General features: G+C 40.4%; 1 protein-coding gene across 3 annotated transcripts in view; it reads right to left on the bottom strand.

Annotated features, from left to right (window-relative positions):
• Positions 1-20,055, bottom strand: part of gpr45 (G protein-coupled receptor 45) — a 67,637-nt gene that overhangs the window by 40,688 nt on the left and 6,894 nt on the right. For 2 of the 3 annotated variants that reach the window (XM_049594550.1, XM_049594549.1), the window contains exon 2: positions 826-922. The gene's annotated coding sequence lies outside the window, so the exon portion shown is untranslated. Of the gene's footprint in view, positions 1-825; positions 923-19,496; positions 19,643-20,055 lie in introns of all 3 variants that reach the window. The other variant, XM_049594548.1, reaches the window with a different exon arrangement.

The raw sequence follows: 20,055 nt of genomic DNA on the forward strand, positions 1-20,055 counted from the left end.
AAAAGCCTTGCATATTATTTGCTGTAACAAAGGGAAATTTGGGGGTTCATTTAAATCCAATTAGGCCTGTGCTGATGCCTCAGGAGATGAGAGAGTAATTGCTGTTTGAACACGAAGGTCTTTGTTCCGGGCTCCAGTAGATTGATAAAGGCAATAAGCACACAATGTGGAATGACTGGAGATGGGACAGGGCTGTGAACTTACAGTACGAAGGCTTGAACACACCAGGACCATATAACAAGACAATTAGTGGTATGGAAATTGTTCCTTGTTGTGCTCGGAAATAAAAAAAAAAAATGTGATTGAGCCCCCTGTGCTGCAGGTGTTACTGAAAAGATCAGTTGAGTTAATTGCTTCAGTCATTATTGCCTTTAACCACACGCAGGGAGCCTCAGCATAATCAAAGAGCAGACTGTTAGTGTATAATTTCACTAACTGAAATAAATTTCCTGTTGTAATGTGATTATCATCTATTTTTTCCTTGCTGATTTGTCCACTGTTAATGACATTACTGATTTACAAGAGGCTCAGGTGTTCCCTCCAATTGGCCAAGGTGGGTGGTGGTGGTGATCAATAACACGCCCTAAACCCTACAAACACACACACACACACACACACACACACACTATAACACAAACACACAGTCATTGTTTCATCATGTCTATAAGAGAAACACATTTCTGTAAAACAGATATTTGTCAAACTGAGGTACAAAAACTATCCTCGTCTTTGGTCACCTGATTCGACAACCCTAACCCTAACACACACACACACACACACACACACACACACATACACAGACATTCCATGGCCATGACCTCTTACCTTTAACCTGGAGGTCTATTGATTGTGTCTGGCTGAGTCTGGTACTACCTCGCCATGACCAGTGGGGAAAAGGATGTCTGTTGGGCTCATGTGACCCCTGTAAATATCACCACACTTCAGTTCCAACCAGAATTAAAGGAACAGGTTGACATATTATTAAATATGTTTATGCACTTTCTTGCAGAGAGTTAGATAAGAATTAATAGCACTCTCATGTCTGTACATTTAATATAAAGATACCACCAGCAGACTGTTAGCTTAGCTTAGCTTAGCTTAGCTTAGTGCAAAGACTTGAAACAGGGGGATACAGGTAGCTTGGTTCTGTCCCAAAATTAACAAAATCTGCCTACCAGCACCTCTAAAGTTCATTAAATAACATGCAGAATCTTATTTGTTTAAACAGTACTAAAAATCATGTCTAAAAACATATGTGGAGGACTATTTCTAAGCCAGGCACAGTAACAGTAACACAGTCACTGGGCTGTATCCTTACGCCATTTTTTTGTGTCTGAATTCAGAGTGGGAAATTGTGGAAGTCTAATTCTGCCAATGTGATGTACCAGAAAAAATAACCTATAAGTCATTGTAGAATGTAGGAGAAACTTCTCTTGAAATAATGCCTTACTTATCTCTAATAGTGAGACACTTAATCAAAAATGACTTTCTTGTGTCAGAATAATGACTTACCATCTTAAAGAGGCAACAGACAGCATCTTTTCCTAAATATATCATTATGAAAATACTGTAGGTTGCACAGGGTAGTGGCCACAGTAAAATCAGACTATCAGCGTTTACATAGGTTACTTAATGGCTTTGCAATCTTTGCAATAAGCTTCTGCCACTGGGGGCGAAATTTTGCGGAAAAAATCTGCTTTATGGCAGGAAATGCATCATGTATTGCCAAACTGGTCGGTCAGTCAATCAGGGACTGGAGCTGGTCCTTATGAGGAGTTGGGCATGAGATAGTTGAGTCACGAGCACAATGGCAGACGGATAAAGTTTGGAGATAAGTGAAAAACGGCCTAGCGAAAGAAACGAGCTCCTCTGTCTGAGGAGGCAAAAAAGAGCAAAAAGGAGAGTGATAAAAGAAGAGGAAAAACAAGAGTAAACCTCAGTCAGGCATTCAAGAGATGGAGGGAGCTCCGTAACCACAGAGGCTTCAAAACCGATGACCAGCTAGCTTTCTTTCTAATGGATCAGTAAGTAACACAGCTAAATGTTAGCTAGACAAGAGGGGACTGTACTGTACTGGCTGCTAGTAGTGGCTGGCCAGCATTGCAAATCGCCGCAACCAGGGACTGGGTAGCGAGTGTTGGTTGGCTGACATCCTTGTTGCCATTCTACGGCAGCCCTCGGACAGTAATACCCCCCTCCCTTCCATCTGTTCTCTTCTCACGGAGGCAGCTATCGACGGACATCGCCCAGCTAAGTTACGCCCAGCTAAGTCAACACTGGACTTTGTTTCCCATTCAATTTGAGTTCCAACCGGCCGCATCGTTTCCATACGGTACCGTTTATTCTAGAATCAGGACTGTTTACATGCTCATATTGGTATAATTCCACTGTGTCTTCTGTTGTTTGTACTGATACTGTACATATTGGTATAATTTACTGTGAGTTGTGCTGGTACTGTGCATTCTGGTATAATTATTTGCATTACTATTTGTTTTTTCTTCAGACAAATCTGATAATTGTTGCTCAGTCTCTTTACTCATTTATTTAGTAGAGTGTCCACACACCTTCTCATTCTATAGAGGTATACTGGTGGCTTTACAGCCTACATTTTATTGATTATCTCTGATCCCCAGGGTCAATTTGGTCGTTGCGACAGTGCGATGCAACACCACTGACTCCAGGTAGCGCCAAGCTAAAAAAAAAAAACTAATCCTATCTGTTACCTCTTTAATTATCTCAAAATGAGTTAGTATCTCAAAATAATGAGAAATTTTTCTCAAATTAATCAATATCTTAAAATAATAATGAGAAGCTCTCAAACTAATGACTGAAGGTTTCTTATCATTTTGAGACACTAACTCATTATTTCTCTTTTTCAAGTGAATTGGCAGAAATGGGCTTCCATATAATTTGGTCCACTATATAAAGATCTGAGTGAATCACCAGATTAGAACTCAGAGTGCTTTGGTTATCTTTACTCAGTAATAGACATAGAAAATAATCAAGATCCAGACATACATGTTAAGCTAAAACGATCAAGTGGCAACATCCCATATATATAGTAGAGAATATGACACAAACAAGTGACAAATCAAGTGCTGTTTTCTATTGTGTACAGCAGTGATTCTGAAATAATGTTGTACAAAAGGAATGACAGCAATTGCAATTAAATTCAGCTGTGTTTATGAACTTGTCTGTAGGTGAGCATAAAGTCTTAATCAACTTTACAAAGTTCCTTGCAGGGCTTCAATCAATAGAAACAACTAGTGAGACTTTGGAAATGACACAGACACGGTACATCATACCTCTGTCTATCACAAATCAAACATTTATAGGACACCCTTTATCCTTAAGACCTCAATTCAGATAAGGAAAACTCCAGCAGACATCCAACAGTATCACAGCCTGAGTGAAATCTGGGCAATAGTCTGCACATTTGAAGGATCTTCCTGTGTGGTATGTTAACACAAAGAAAGCTGCCTGATGCCGTGATCCATCACTGTGTCTGTGCTTGTGTATGTGTGTTTAATGCATGCTCATGTAATTAAATTACAAGATCAATATCACTGAGCTGCTCGTAACCTTACAGCTGCTTCCTACATGTGTAGAAGACATTGCCTCTCCTCTTTTTTTGTGCCCTTTTTCAGCTCTCACACTGTGGTCACACCTCCCAGGTGAAGTCCCATTCAAGTGAAACCTTTTGCACATTTTAACCTCCTCCTTTCTCTCGAGCTCTCCAGAGATGCTCCTTTGACGGGGACAGTTTGTTGCGGCACAGCACAGGTCACATCCCCCCGTGCAGGCCTGAGGTCACACAATGGAGGGCAGTTTTCTGGCTTTAGGCCAAGGTCAAGGCAGCAGAGGTCAGTGTCTGAGTTGTCAGGCTCATCCTGCCCTTGGCCTTGAGTTGATCAATAGGAGCAGGGTCTCTGCTTGCCTCGGCCAAACGATCAATGAGACATTTGCATTTAGCCCAGTCACTCAAACGCATACCCCCATAACCCACTCATTTCCCCAACCCCCATCTATCTGTTGGCAATGTTGTCTTTCTTCTCTCAGCAGCTTCTTGTCTGCCTTTTCTTTATTGTTTATCTTCAGGAAGAAGCTCGCTCATAACTCAAATGCAATCTTCTTTATTTGAAGTGTTAGAGATCAACATATCGGTACACCGCCTTCCTCAGGACAAAGACTGAGTTATGAGTAAGCGGCTCTTTGCTCCTTTCTTTGATGTCTGCATGCAAGTCAGCACCTCATTACAGAAATGGTGCGCCTCTTCCCTCAGTTCTTCAAGTACAAGCTTACATTAAATGTTTTTCATTATTGTGATGATGTGCTCTCATTGTGATTGATGCCAAGTGGATGTATGAGCTCCGTTCAGTTTATGTTTGTGTGCCTGGCTGCTGGTTGTTTTATTGTTCTCTGCTATAGAGCATCTTCTGGTTGCTAAGTTCTGGTGTCTTGCCACCTACTGTCAGTACTGCACTTTTATTTGAAATATTTTAAAGGCCAAAAGACAGCTGAATTACTCTAGTTAAAGGACAACTTCGGTATTTTTCAACCTGGGCCCTATTCCCCATGTGTATGTGTGCGTATGATTCATGGGTGCAACTTGTTCTAAAATTGGTTCAGTATTGAGGGAGGTGGATGCAACCGGAGCCGTGAAACGAGCTAAAACGGTAACGGGGGCAAATACGTCCCGTGTAAGTTTGCGCATTAAAAGTGCTTTTTTTCGCCACTGACCAGTTCAGATCGCCAGTGCTATGAGTGCTATGAGTGGAGTCAGCTGTCAGTCAGTGTTGGAGCAGAGAGGGGGAGGGCTGCCCCGCTGGGTACTGTAAGTGAGTATGTGTGTATGAAGTGTGTGTTTTTTCGCCACTGACCAGTTCAGATCGCCAGTGTTATCTCTGTAAATAGCATACTAGCCTTTCCCTTACCTCTGGGCTGTGTGATGTCACGAGCTTTGCTCCACTGTGTCTGTAGCTCTCTCTACTCGTGGGACAGCTGTTTTCTTGAGGAAGAGGTGTTTCGGGATTGGATGTCTTCTCTTTTTCGGCTGGCAGTAGTCATCTTGGGAGAAGTGAGCACTGCAGACCCGATGGTCTGCAAGGCGCAGTGTCTGGACAGGAGTGTTATCATCCATTTGTAGCACAACTAGCCACAACTTCAGCATCTCAACGTCCGACAAAGGCAGCCTGTGAAAGCTGTACGGGGTGTTGCGCGACATCCTGTTCTTGTGTTCAGGAAAAAGGCCTGTTTATTTGAGCACTCCAAAAACTCTGATAACACTCCAGGGGGTAGCACGTAAAAGACTCCGTCCTCTGACTCTGACTCTTCTAGCGTAACACACACACTTCATACACACATACTCACTTACAGTACCCAGCGGGGCAGCCCTCCCCCTCTCTGCTCCAACACTGACTGACAGCTGACTCCACTCATAGCACTGGCGATCTGAACTGGTCAGTGGCGAAAAAAAAGCACTTTTAATGCGCAAGCTTATACAGGACGCATTTGCCCCCGTTACCTTTTTAGCTCATTTCGCGGCTCCGGTTGCATCCGCCTCCCTCAATACTGAACCAGTTTTAGAACGAGTTGTACCCATGAATTATACGCACACATACACATCCCCACATTTCACAAAGGACCAAGTTTTTCACTTAAAGATGCTATAATCAATATTTTGATTTTTATATTGCCCGAAACTGTAAATGCTATAATAACCATGTGTTGCTCAAATACTTTAGGCAGCACGTTTAAAGTGATGATTTTGGGACATTTCATGCATGTGAAACTAATATAATATATTATGAAACAAAGGCAATTCAGAAAATACAATTTAGATCAATATTTCTTTGCTTATTATTATAATATTGAGAAGCACATCTCAACAGCTAACGTGCCTGTTAGTAACTTAAGGCAGCCCTTATATTGCAGGTGGTGCATAACGCAGAGCCGACACATAAAGCCTTCGTGGGAACGAATATGACAACAGAAACAAAAAAAGGCATCACGAGTGCAAGACCCTGCAAAGGCTCATCAAATAGGCTGTTGCAATGTCAGATCTCTTTAGGCTTGTCCTGTTGAATGTCTATTACAAGCAACATCCTGTAGTTTTACAATGGTTAAAATGCCGTCCGGAACAATGAGTTAAATTACTGTTCACCAAAGTGAATATTTCAATTCCAACCTCCTGTCCAATTTGGGCAAACATAAAACAATCACCATACAAAATACTCATTCGGCTTCCTCCCACAGTCCAAAGACATGCAGGTTAATTGGTGACTCTAAATTGTACGTAGGTGTGAATGTGAGTGTGAATGGTTGTCTGTCTCTATGTGTCAGACCTGTGATAGTCTGGTGACCTGTCCAGGGTGTACCTCGCCCCTCGCCCAGTGTCAGCTGGGATAGGCTCCAGCCCCCCTGCGACCCTCAATGGATGGAACAGCTAGAACCGCTTTTCATTTTGTGTCTTTGCATCATATTAGGATTTTTCCAAAGTTTTCTTATCGGTGGTGGACATGTTGGACCATGCGAGCACAGCCTCCTGCTTTCATTCTTTAAGCCACCTTCTTAAAAAGGTCAGCATTGCGATATCTGCATATATCCAAAAACCTGTTGATATTAAAATCTTTCTTAATGTATAAAGTAGGTGTGTTTCTCAATCTGACCAGAAATATGGGTTTTTCCTTTGAGCATGGGTCTCACCCTCAGCCTTGCAAAGTGTTAGCTAGTTGGGGCACCCAGTAGCTTGCCTAGCAAAGCATGCATCCCACGTACTAAGGCTATGTCCTTGCCGCATTGGCTGCAGGTTCGATTCCGACCTGTGGCCTTTTGCTGCTTGTTGTCCCCTCTCTCCCTCAATCACACTCATCCTGTCCTATTTAGTAGAGGCAAAAATCCGAAAAAAATTAGCTAGCTGGTTTGTGTACAATGTCTCTATAAAAACACACAAAGCTGACCACATGTGACGTGTCTCAAACTGTGGTAAAAAACCTGATTGAAACGCATATTCCAAACCGTTGCAGACCAAGTACCCCGCCTCATGGCAACAGTACTCCCAAATAGCAGCGGCCCCCCAGCAGGATAATGCACCAAGCCACACTGCAAACATCGCTCAGGAATGGCCCCCACTGGACTAAATGTATCTTCCGCCAACGCGCTGGTGCAAGAAACCGCAGGACACTCCCAGAGATCCTGTGTCCATGCCTCGACAGGTCAGAGCCAAGTCCGATCAAAGGAGGCTCCACCTTGGATTAGGGGTACATCTAAGGTACCGGCACATCACGAGAATCCTTGAGCAGATTGGGACCTGGGAAAATTAGAAGCCAGGTCGACACCTTGATCTTTTTGTCACGCTCCACAGGCCATTTCTAAACAGTTTTGTAGTGTGGCATGGTGCATTATCCTGTTGCCATGAGGGGGGGTACTTGGTCTGCAACGGTGTTTGAGTGGGTGGAACATGTCCGGCGGTATCCACATGAAGCCAGAACCAAAGGTTTCCCAGCAGAACAATGCACTGGAACAAAATAATCAAAGTTATTCACTTCATCTGTCAGTGGTTTTAATGTTCTGGCTGATGGGTGTACATGTCCAAGCAATGCTATTAAAACCAGACTAATATCAGCATATCCAGCTTGTCTTGATCGGAAAGTAAATTGAATCTAAATTCAGAAAAAGAAATCTAAACAGACTATGCTGTTTACATAACCTGCATCAAATTCATATATTTGGAATAACAGTGGAATGTTGGTGTGCATGTAAAGATGCCCAGTGTGTTTCTGATATTGAAAAATGTGATTTTTTTTGTTTGTTTATTTTGTTATAACAGTCTGCGTTGATTAGCAGCCCTCCATCCCTTTTTATCTAGTTCCTTGTCCTTCCCTGTTAACGCCCGTCACTCTCACTGCTCATGCTGCTATCATGAACCTCCTTCCATCCTCAGCTTCTCTGTGACATGGGACATTTAGACAAACTGAAGCTATGTTGTTTGGACAGTGTTTCCTATTAAATGGCCCTTCCTTTATATTCACACATGGTGCATTTCCAGTCCCAGAGCAATTATACACATGACTACACTTGGAGCTAAAGGAACAGGCTGAATCTTTATCACCAGCCAAAGAGCGGCAGCTCTGTGACTCCTACTGAGCAGCCAGCCTTCTGTGCTTGTGTCTGCACGCCCAGTCAAAGACAGGGGGAATATTGTTTTGTACTAATCAAATGACCAGGACTCGGACAAGTTCACATATAAAGCTCAATTAGCATTTTGCATTCTTTGCAAAATCACTCCGCGAAAGAGCTGAGATAATTATTCACTACAGCTTAAAGTTAGTTTTAACTCTGTACTCAGTAAGATCACCTAATAGCTCTGCATAAAAGGCATACAGAGTGACATTGACAAGAGAAGAACAGAGAGCCAAGTCCTGATGCCACCTTCAGGTTAGCCACCATTCAAGTAGCTACTGTAACTTAATGGAACCTCATTAAAGGTCGTATATACTATTCAAGATTTTCCTAAAAACAGACTTATACAAAAAGTAAACCCCATCAATCATCACGTATGACTTACTAAAAGTGTGTGGCATTGTATTTTTCTGCAGAGACTCAGGCCTCTGCCCATATTGTCTTCTTATTTTGCTGTGTTTGGGACGTTCCTGGACACAGTGAGCAGGTGTGGTCGGTTCAGGTGCCAGACCGTAAGCAGCACACATTCAAGAGGAAGCTATGACAATCGTGGACTAACTATTGTTACTATTGTAACTACAATTCCTGAAAAGTATACCTTTCAGAATTTCTTCAGCCTCTCTAAAAAAAGTTAAGCAAGTTTCTGGATTATTATCCACATTCTAAGATAGATGACCACCTACTACAGCATTTGCTATTAGGAGCTGAGATGTTGTGATTTTAAGAAAGCTGAACAAACATTACATTTGTTATCAAAAGTTAAACTACAGCTCATATGAAAATTTACCAGTACGGCACTGCATGTGCATTATTGTAACTCAGTTTACTCCATATTCATAATTATCCACCAATCTCCTGCTGTTATTACAGGCACCTCTGAAAAAGCAGCAGCCCCTTGACGCACGTCTTCTGTAGAGCTAGGGACATATAATGTAAGCTGTGTGGTCTAGAGTTTATCAAAAAATGTATTCATTAAAGGCTGCTAAAAACAGATGTATTAAATATTTATCAGTTAAAATGATATGCAATGTAATGCAATGCCAGACTGACATTCCACTACTTTGCTCCAGACTAAAATATCCCATCAACTACTGGATGAATTGCCAATAAATTCTGTACAGACATTCATGGTTCCCAGAGGATGAATCCATATGACTTTGGTGAATATCTCACTTTTCATCTTACAGTACGCCACCAGCAGTGGCACTTATCCTGTCTCAACTATCTCTGCTTGATGGATAGACACAAGATTTGGCATTCATGGTCCCCTGGTCAATGAGGAATTGACTGAATGTGTGAAAGGGATTTTATTCTTGTTAAAAAAATTTCATTCATGTCTAGATAAACTGAATAACCAGCAAGACATTCTCTTGAGTAAACTCATGCTCATTTTGAATGAGATTTCCTGTCTCCTAGGGGCTCCCTGAAATATCACTGCTCCTGATGGCCTACAATAACCCAGCATTCATTGGGGCTCAACCATACTGCAAAGTTAAAATAACAGTGGGATATTGCCTTGGTGGCCCTCTGTTGGCCTTTTGCATCAAAATAACTATGAACTTGAAAATGTGACCATGTCCCTAAAATGGGGGTTCCCAACTGGTGGGTCACTGTCCAAAAGAAGGTTGTGGGTCCATTCTGAATGGACCACAAGTGACTCACAAACTCGTCAAGTTTGTAAAAAACACACTTTGTCTTAACGTACAGTGAATTTCTGGCATAGAGCCTTTATTTTGAAGTGCTGTTTCTTGCTGTAGAATTAATGAGCTACTTGATAGAGACAGCAAACTAACTCAATGACATGGTCAAATGCAAGTATGACACTGAATACATTAAACTGTGTTGACCTTGAACTAATGACTAAGGAGAAATCTGGACCCCATGGCTGTACGAGTTTAGAACCACTGCCCTAAAACTATCCCGAACAGCTAGGTTGTCCACTCTCCCTCTTCCCCTCTCCAGTCTTGATTTGGATATCACTGAATGGTCTTTAAATCAAGGAGTCTTTCAGGACAAGGACAAACATGCGCTGAAATGAGCGGCATCCTCCCTTTAACAGTCATTCCTTTCTGATATTTCCAGGTCTAAGCAGTGTCAGAAAATCTGGCAGCAGCTAAGATGAAGGCAGGACGTTTGAAGATGAGGAAAGATGTTTGAACCTGCACCCTCTTTTCAGTGTCCCAGTGGGGAGTGTATAAGGCAAGTCATGTATTATTTAGAGTCAGATCTACCTTTGTGCTTGATCAGGGCTTGATTGAGAGAGGCTGTGACTGCTGGTTTCTTTCTCTGTGTAACAATCTGAATGTCTGCTCAGGAATGAAGGTGAACTTGTGACCTCTACACAGAACTCGGTCAATATACCTGCATTCACTGATAGTGAAGTGCAGGTAAACGCATCCCTTACAGATATCATCAGAAAACATTACTCTAGTGCATTACATTATTGGACAGCTATGGGATTACCTGCGGTCCTCGTGGAGTTGTTTCAAGCACTAATAGACTAGAGCGCATGATTATTGGTAATGTGTCAAGACCACAGGGAGCTGTGTTTTAGCCAATCCCTAATTAAAGTAGAAACTCCAAGCGGTCTGTTCAGCAAACGAGCCATAGCTGATATGCTCTTTAAGTCATTAGCAGCTCTGGTTTGTAGCCACAGCATCTTGTTAACAGAAGAGGGGCTCATAATCCCAAGACAAGATGCTCTTGTGCTCGTGGAGCAGTTACTCCAGTTCAAAGTGGAGTATCAGTTTAGTTTATAAGTGTGTAATTGCTGTATCAGACTGAATTATTATACTCATCATTGTTTACAGCACCATTTATGGTGTCATGTATGCTGATAGAACGGTAGCAATAAGGACTGTGACACCACCAGGCAGTTTTGCATTAGACAGATGAAACTTTATGCACCTGATTTGAATAGAAATGTATAAATTCAGCCTCTTGTTGCCTCCAATCAGTGAACCCTGAATTTGTTCTCCAGCATCAAACACGAATTCATCTTGCAACAAGCCCCCCTGAGCATCAAGAAAAATACACTCCTCTTTAAGAGATTTGTTGACACATGGCACTACACGGCGTAGAAATCCGCCAGGAATATTGAAATTGTGAATGTGGATCATTTAGAGCTAACAGCGCACACTGAATTGACTAAATGTTTGGGACACATTGAGCTGTAACCTCTCAGAGACTCGAAACTCTGATGTGCCTTTTTCTGCATGTTTATCTACCTCTGTTTGGTTTAAATAAAAAAAGGGAAATCAATAAGAGAAAATGGCTTTTACCTTGAGTCACCTCCACAGCATGTGCACTCCGTCTAAAATAAAAAGGTTTCTTGTACTTGATGTTGCATCCTCATCCCACAGATATTTTGTATATCTTGTGTCAACAGTTTTGGCAATTACATTTTTTAAGTGTTTATCTTTTAGGTCCTGTGTATGCATGCGCATATTTTTGTAAAATGATATTTTCCTCTTCGTTTTGGCCACTTGTCAACATACAAAGGAGTTCTAGGACACTAAATTAGAGACTTTTTGACATGTCTTCTCAGATGCAGACTATTCAAAACTCTGGTTGCTGTTTATCTGTGTGGATATGTAAAACAGAGCATCTGGGAAACAATGACATGCCTGTTGTTGCTTTGTGGAAAGAGCATAACCTAGAAACATCAACAACAATGACGGAGTACCAGTTTGCTATGTTTTGTTAAGAAGTAAGAAGTAAGAATTTGACTCAGCATCTTTCACTTGTATATATTCTTTAACTCAAGTAATGGAGTTGTGTGCTATGTCCATCCCTGACGAGGACCGGAAAGAGTAGAAGTAAAACTTTTGAAATGTCCAGAGCATCACTCATGTTTTTGAGTGAGCTCCTTTATCCTTATATTAAAGCTGAACCAGAAATGAGATCTCCAGCAGATGTTTTGAAAGACGTAACATTGGCCTGTACATAAAGACTGCTGAAGACAGCTGCCGCTGGCGAGCGTTAGGGGTTGTTTTTGTGCTCTAGTGTGAACTCAGGTATTTTGTAAAAGGAAGGTCATGTGGACAGAATTATTTTCTAAAAAGACGGGGAAAAATCCATTTTCAAAAATATCCGTATCCATGTAGACAGGGCTTTAGTTTAGGGCGCATTATCAGCTCAGGCCTTTCCATGTGGAGTTTGGATACCCTGTGTGTATTTCCAACAGATGTTGCAGCTTCCATTAATTGGCAAGTCTGAATTGCCTGCAGGCTTGAATTAAAAATTGAAAGTCAAGTGTCAGTTTATGGATTTTTTTATTATCCATTTTACTTTTACTTTAAAAAGTATATTCCTCCATTACAAACACAATGAGCTGTTTGCTACCAGACTTCTTTAACCTGCTCCTTATCTCTGCTTGAGGCTAGTGGCTCGAGGCTACATTAGCTGCTACAAGGATAACATTTCCGACTCATTAAGTGAACTGTCAGAAGTCGAGTTGCATTGTTGGTAATGTAGGTAGTGAGTTTCGACAAAGAAGAAGAATGCATGGAATAAAAAAAGATGATACTTCTGTTTTTGCTGCATGAAGTTTGATGCATTTTTAACAGTCCACTATGACTGGTAAATCCTCCTTCTACTGGACAAAAATGGGTACTGAGGATTGTTACAGTGCTCATGAGCTTTAGAGCAGGACGTCGTATCCTTCAACCACTTACAGGCCATATTTAAAAGTTGCACAAATAACAATACTGCCAGTATGTGCAAATTCATGGTTTGCTAAAATCAACTTTTAAAATGCCCCCCAAAATGCAGAGAACTCTTTTACAGTAAGGGTCATAAAGCATCACTTTATGCTATCACAGAAATCTAGTACTAACAGTTCCCTTAAATCTGAACGGAAAACAGATCAACATTGACAGAAAAAAATGGGTCAGCATCCTACGTAATACAAAGTGCATGTCATGTGATAGTCACACTACGTTAACTTACTTTAAGATTACGAGCAGAATGTACTAGATTGTGTAGGGCTAAGGTTAAAAATGACCCCAGGTGCTGGAAGTGCCCTGCTGAGGGTACATTATCTCATGTCCTTTGGGATTACTCTAAAGTACAGGACATTTGGAGGTCAGTTTGTGATTGTATGCAGAGAATTGTTGGTCAGGAAGTCCCCTTTGGCATTTGTTTATTTTTGTTGTCCACCCTGTAAGACACAATTTCCTCTATCTATGCTGAATGGAATCACTATCATGTTGGGTGGGAGAGTGCTTGTCCAACAATGGAAGTCAGCTGATGCACCGTCAATCACAGACTGGCATAATCTGCCTGGTAAGGTGGCGACTTGTGAACTGGTATCCCTCTCTCTGCTGGGCAGGATATGATGGAGGTATTTTAAATGGGAAAGATTTCTGGGCCACAATAATGGCCCTTGAAGACAAACCCATGGCTTAACTTCCTTCCGTGTACATACACGCACACAGGCTTTTGCTGACTTGGTCTGAATTACAACACATTTTCTTCTCTACTCCGATTTTACTCGTGCTTTTCACTTGTTTTATTTACATTTTTTTGCTAGTCTTTTTTGCTAGTGTCTTAGACCTCTCTTTAAAAAGTTGCATCAGCCCAGTCTCAGAAATACATGAAGTCAAGTCTTAACAAGGTGGGCACAAAATGTGTGAAAATTACCAACTGCCAACACAAAAACAATGCCTTTGCAAAGTCAATGAAGATCTTTGGATCTTTGGGGTGGTGCATTGGTCAAACAAACATAAACTTTCAACCGGGAGACCACTGTTCGTGTCCCATCTGAAACCAAAAGTCAATGTAGCTACGTGACTTGACGGACTTTACGTGGCAACAAAAAATATTTTATATCAGTACATTTATGTCACTTGCATCCCGTACTATTTTAACGAAAACCATGATCTTTTTCCTGAACTTATCAAGTACGTTTTTGTTCTCAAAACCAAGTATTTCAAGTCAAGTATTTTTCTTTCCCTAAACCTGATGAAACTGCAAAAGTTTCACAAAACTGCAACCATTTGTAATTGTTTTCGTGTTGCCAGAACATAATGCATTAGGAGGTTGTGTCCATTTCATGTATTTCTGCGAGGCTGTGTTGGTTATATCTGTTTATGTTGTCTCTTACTCCTTGTATGATATTTATATTCCTATGTATTCACAAAATGTCAATCAGAAAAACAGAAACAAAAAACAGTCCACTTTGAGTCAGTGTTATAGGAGTGCAGAGCTAAATCCACAAGCTGCCCTCTTTTTCTATACAATAATTAATTAGATCTTTTTGTACCTTATTTCAGCCTACTGGGCAATAAAAATGCATTTTCATTTTCTTTGAAGTCTTTTACTGCAAGCGGCCTTGGCTGTCTCACTTGGTCTGGGTTCTTATACAAATTAATTATTTTTTGGACATTGTCTTTAGGTCTGCAGTCTTTGTTTTCTTCAGACAGTTTTCAAATAATAATGATGTTGGACACAAGAGGAGGCCCTCCTCAGTGTTACAGTGCATAGAGAGGCTTTAGATGTAGGATGGAGTACAGAGGTTTGAGATCAACTTCTGCAGTCTGTCTCAGAGTATCAGCTGATCCTTGGTCTTTAGACGTTATTGTAAGAACTAAACACATCTATTCTGTTTAAAGAGATGCATTAAGACGGAAACCCCATTTTATTTAAGGTCATAATGTTGTTTTAATTCCTTTTTACATTGACTCACAATCAGTGAGCCAAGTGTAAGTGCTGTGAATGGACAAAGGATGCCATATCAGGCAGGCTGCATTTGAATAACAAATTTGAACAAAAAAACAGGTTAACCTTCAAGCTACAGTGTACATTGATTCACTGTTAAATATGCATTCAGAAGATTTATTGTCCTGCGTCAATAGGTCTGTGAAGTTGGACAAACGCCACCGAAAGACGGTTTATCCTGCTCCAAACCCCCCCACCCCTCCCTTGTCAACGCTCGGATCTACAATCAAGATAATCCATCATTGTGGCACATAATGCAAAAAAAGATATTAAACTCACTCTGAGAAAATGTATTCCCAGGGACTGAAATGAGAATAAAATGCTGCTTAAGCATTTAGTGAAGGTTAAAAAAAGGAGAAGACTGCAGGTGACACACCTTCAAACCTGACAATCAGGGTAAATATTCATTCATATTCTGATGGACTTTAACTCCATTAAAATGCGTTTTTTATTTACTGAAACTGGTGACAAATGTGTATAAATTTGTCCTGAAAAATGACGTTGCAATGGAGAATGACATGCAAATCATTATTGTAATAATGCAGGAGAATGTTAATATTGTAATAATAATGTCTGCCAGATTATCCACTGCGCAGTGGTTTCAAAAACGTGACACCGTTTAATAAAACATGCAACCCAAGTGTTACAAGTCCCACTCTGTATCATGGCATGAGAATTAACCTGCACCAAATCACTAGTAACTGATCATATTTATTAACATTTTGTACTTGTTTCATTCTAAAATAAAGATGATGTGCTCTGTAACATTAAAGGCTGCTATAATAAGAAGATGCTACAAGTAACAGGAACATGATGAGGGAACAGATGGCAAGGCAGGGATGGAAGAGTTCAAACAAGAAGAGATGACGAGAGGCGAGAAGAGTCGGACGCAGATCGAGAATCTCTTCACGGCAAATACACAACATACTGTCCAATACGGATACAGATGTTTTCAGACAGATGTTGCTGTATTCAACACCTTTTACAGTAGTGTGATCGTTTCTAAAAAATACCCCTAGTGTGTATATGACTAAAATTTTGCTCAGCAGGGTGGAAGAAGCAGAATTTGAACCATCACATCGCACTAAAATGCTTCATTAAATTTGTATTAATTAAATTCTTTTATGTGAGTTAGCAGGGTGACAAACACCATCGATTTAACAGTAGAAGAATAATCTTGGATACCTTAGAACTTCTGTACAAAGATGGATTTTACAAAAAAAAAAATAAGTGAAGAATATAATTTAAAATGAAATGTGCAAAGAACTAAAATTTCAGATCGTATGAACTACATAGCCAGTGTGTGTTACATAACAACAGGCCTGTAACGGGGCAAATCATGTCCAAATCACACTGTGAAAACCCTCCTCATTTATCCAATGTCTATGTGCAGATGCCAAGTCCTGCTCAGAAGCCTGTCGCTAAGGGCAACCCGTTCAGCCCCTCTGTCTGCCGAACAGATGCCCCTTTGCTCGTCCCAGAGGCTCACATGTCGCCATGCCAACAAGCAGGTGTCCTGTGTGCCGATGGGCAAGAGACTGGCATGACATCGTCTTCTGAGGACTGGACCAAAGTTACACCCAGGCCAATTCATACAGAGACTCAGGCTGATAAAGACGGAGCTGCAAAGTAACGCAATCCATTTCCATCCCTGCAGAGACGCAGTTTCATGTACACTGAGGTGTTGATTCTCAGTGGGATCAGCAGCCCTTTACAAAACTGCGAGTCATTTGACTGAATCTCACTATTTAGCTAATATTGTACATTTTACAGGACAGAACTTTTTCTGTCTCTGCATGCAGTGACGCACAAATCAGACAATCTGTGGGTCAGCCAATGAAACCTCAAATAGCCATCAAATAGATCTTATGTCATGAAGCATATTTTTTACTTTTATGAAGATGTAGAACTGCCTTCGTTTGCAGTTACAGTGGCAGCCAGTTCAAAGACTGTCAGCAGGACATTCAATGTACCACTGTTACTGTTAAATAGCATTTTTTTGCTTACATGCACTTTGGCAGAGCCGATCACTGTCCTAGAGTCTAGTGTCTTTCCAGCAAGAGAAAAATCCTCTGCTGTAGACATCTATTTTTGCTGCCAGAAACAGAAGCAAAACAAGCGACAGAAAATTAAACTTTGTCCATGGAAATTTAAAGGAGAGATGTAACTGAACAGTGCCCACCATGGTGGCTAACTGACAGGTGATCAACAAGTATTTGAAACATGCAAAAACAAGAATCTCATGAAATGTCAATGCAAAAAGCTCTTGAACTGTCCAAAAAACGTAACTTGAGAACTTTTTTCATTGTGCTATAATGATAGTACATTTATCTTTAAAACATTTCTACCTATCAATATCAGTTGAAACCAGTAGGCAATTTAAAGGGTGGACAAGAGGGGTGGCCATCCCTTGCTAGCAAATAACCAAAATGATGTCCTGATACTAAGGCCATAATTAAAAGCGGATCATCTTCTAAGCAAACTGAAGCGAACTGAGGGCACAGAAAATAAAACAATTATATGGCAGTTAGACAGAAGATGCCGTTAAATATCAACAAATGGCTCACTGCCTAAAAGGATTAGTTAATTTAATGATGAGTTGATCAACAGAAAATAACTGACAACTACTGTGACACTGATTAAAAAGAAAAAAGATTTTCTGCCTTTGTTTGTCATATATTTTTATAAACTCAATATTTTTGGGGAGTTTTGGACTGTTGGTCTGACGAGATATTTGAAGACGTCATCTTGGTTGGGATGGGCCTATGGGATATATAAAATTATGGTTTATATATCAATTACTCACACAGTGTTACATTGAATTTGTGAAGAAAATCTTGTTTTTCTCACATGCCTCCACAGTGGAGGGAGAATTCAAAAATTGAGAAAATTCTTGATAAATTGAAGGGGGGCAAAACTATATCAAATCATCTGTTTACAAACTTTCACACAACTTGTGCTGTACAATCCAAGTCTCATTCATTCAGTCTCACACATGGATGAGCAGCATACCTTGGCAAGTGTGCGCATTTGAACTCTGCTCAACAGAAAGCACAAGCAGAGTTCAAACGCACGTACTTGCCCAGGTGCACTACTCGTCCATGGGTGACGCTGTTAAGGTTTTATCAGTGGATGTTTTAATATAATTTTGCTGTTGTTAAACGCGGCCCCCTTTTAATCCAGTTCTTTAAGAATTTCCTTTGTTTTTCTTTTTATGGAGGCATGCAAGAAAAACAGTTGTCTCATCGCGTGAGTATTGATAAACCAGCACAGCCACCAGCATAAAATGTTTGCACTGTACGTTTCTGTAAACCACATAAACACTACATTTGTACATTCATATGTGTTACAGTATATCTGCATTTGTAAAGTGAAGTAGTGTATGAGCTGACTTTGTCATCAGGAAAAGGACGGGATGGTGGATGGTGTGTCACCTAGGTGAGACACCTGCCAAGCTTCAGACGACTGTTTAGACATACAAACCATAAAACCAGTTGTTTTGGCAAGGCAACACTGCGTTTCCAGAAGGGTTTAATCAACCAAACATGGGTGTCTTTCACTGATCCATCACTGTGTTTTCATCGGAGATAAAGCCACATAAAGTTGATGTTTTTTTTACAAAACATTGCTGTATTTCCTGCTGGGATTTGGCCCTCCAAAAGCAGGTATTTTAAGCCAAAACATGTTGTTTTCCTAACCATAGCCAAGTGGCTTATGTATCTAAACCTAACTAACTACAGCATTGTTGAAACATAAAGTTTTAACTTCTCCACTAACGTACAAATGTAACATGTCCATGGTTTGCAGAAACATACAATGCCAACTTTTATTCTGGCGATGTATTTGGATATACAGGTGATCATTTGTGGGTGAAGTATTCCTTTAATCCACTAACAATTAATCAATTAATCTGACAAATAATCAGCAGATTGTCGATATCAAAATAATCGTTCATGTCAGTCCTAAAGTTTCATATATTACAGTTATTATAATAGACTTATTTGCAATTTTCTTTACACTGTAGGCTACGTCTAAGTCAACAGGGTTAGCTGGTAAATCTGCTTTAGGATACACAAATAATGTCACAGCCTTGAACTATTAGTTTGCCTTGTCTAGGTTTATGAGGTCTTGGCAATATAAAAATCAATTAAAAGTAAAATAAAAACACTTATTTATGATTGAAAAGCAGTTATATCTGCTGTTTAGGCACCCAAAATACGCTGATATTCTACAAATGAGATGCAAAGATCTATCTCTTGATTAACACTATTGTCTTTAACTGTATCAGAACAATAACTGTTGTGCTTTGTACTGATTTTTCTTGAGAGAGCTTGTAACATTTAAACTCTATGTTGTTTTTACATGCACATAAATTCATATCGTTAGTATGTAAATGTTAAGCATCAGCGCACAAGTGTGTGTGTGTGTGCTTGTGGCTCCCAGAAAATGGTATCTGTGATTATTCATATCATTCAGAGGAGTGATTAAATATTCCTTATACCCTCAGAGCAGCGAAACAAATGAACCACGGCTACGTTCTAACAGGAGCTGACAGATCTTTTAAATAATGTTTATTTATCATCGGTAACATTTACCAGCCTTCGTATGGTCCCTCTGGCATGCGACTTCCACCGCCTGAAGCCCGGCAGTGTCTCCTCAGCTGGCATTTCCTTTTTTACTTTGTGAAACTTTGCAGAACTTTGCGGCGTGTTTATCGGGGCTTTTCTTCCTTTCAGTTCATCTTCAGACATGAAGAAGAAAGAGAAGGAGAGAGGGTGAAATGAAGGAAGGAGATACAGCTAAGACGTACACAAGGTTTTACACAAACAGGAGAACAGAAAGTAAAGTGAGGGGGAAAACAGATTTAACAGAGAAGTGGAGTGAAGCATTTCCCTTGTTGCGTAAAAATTATGTTGAGCTCCCAAAGTTTAAATTCTCATAACAGAGAAAAGTCAAACACATGATTAATGACTGATTAAAAGAGAGATAAGCAATGGAAGTATAAGTGCAATCTAAATTGCAATCCAAACGTATAAATTAATAAATGAATATATGAACATATTCAACTATTATCTGCATGGAGATACATTATTCACCGCTTTCTCCTTTCCCCAGCATCCAAGCTACGGATATCATTATACTTCAATTAATACC

Source organism: Epinephelus fuscoguttatus, linkage group LG13, assembly GCF_011397635.1.
Source record: "Epinephelus fuscoguttatus linkage group LG13, E.fuscoguttatus.final_Chr_v1".
Classification (NCBI taxonomy): Eukaryota; Metazoa; Chordata; class Actinopteri; order Perciformes; family Serranidae; genus Epinephelus; species Epinephelus fuscoguttatus.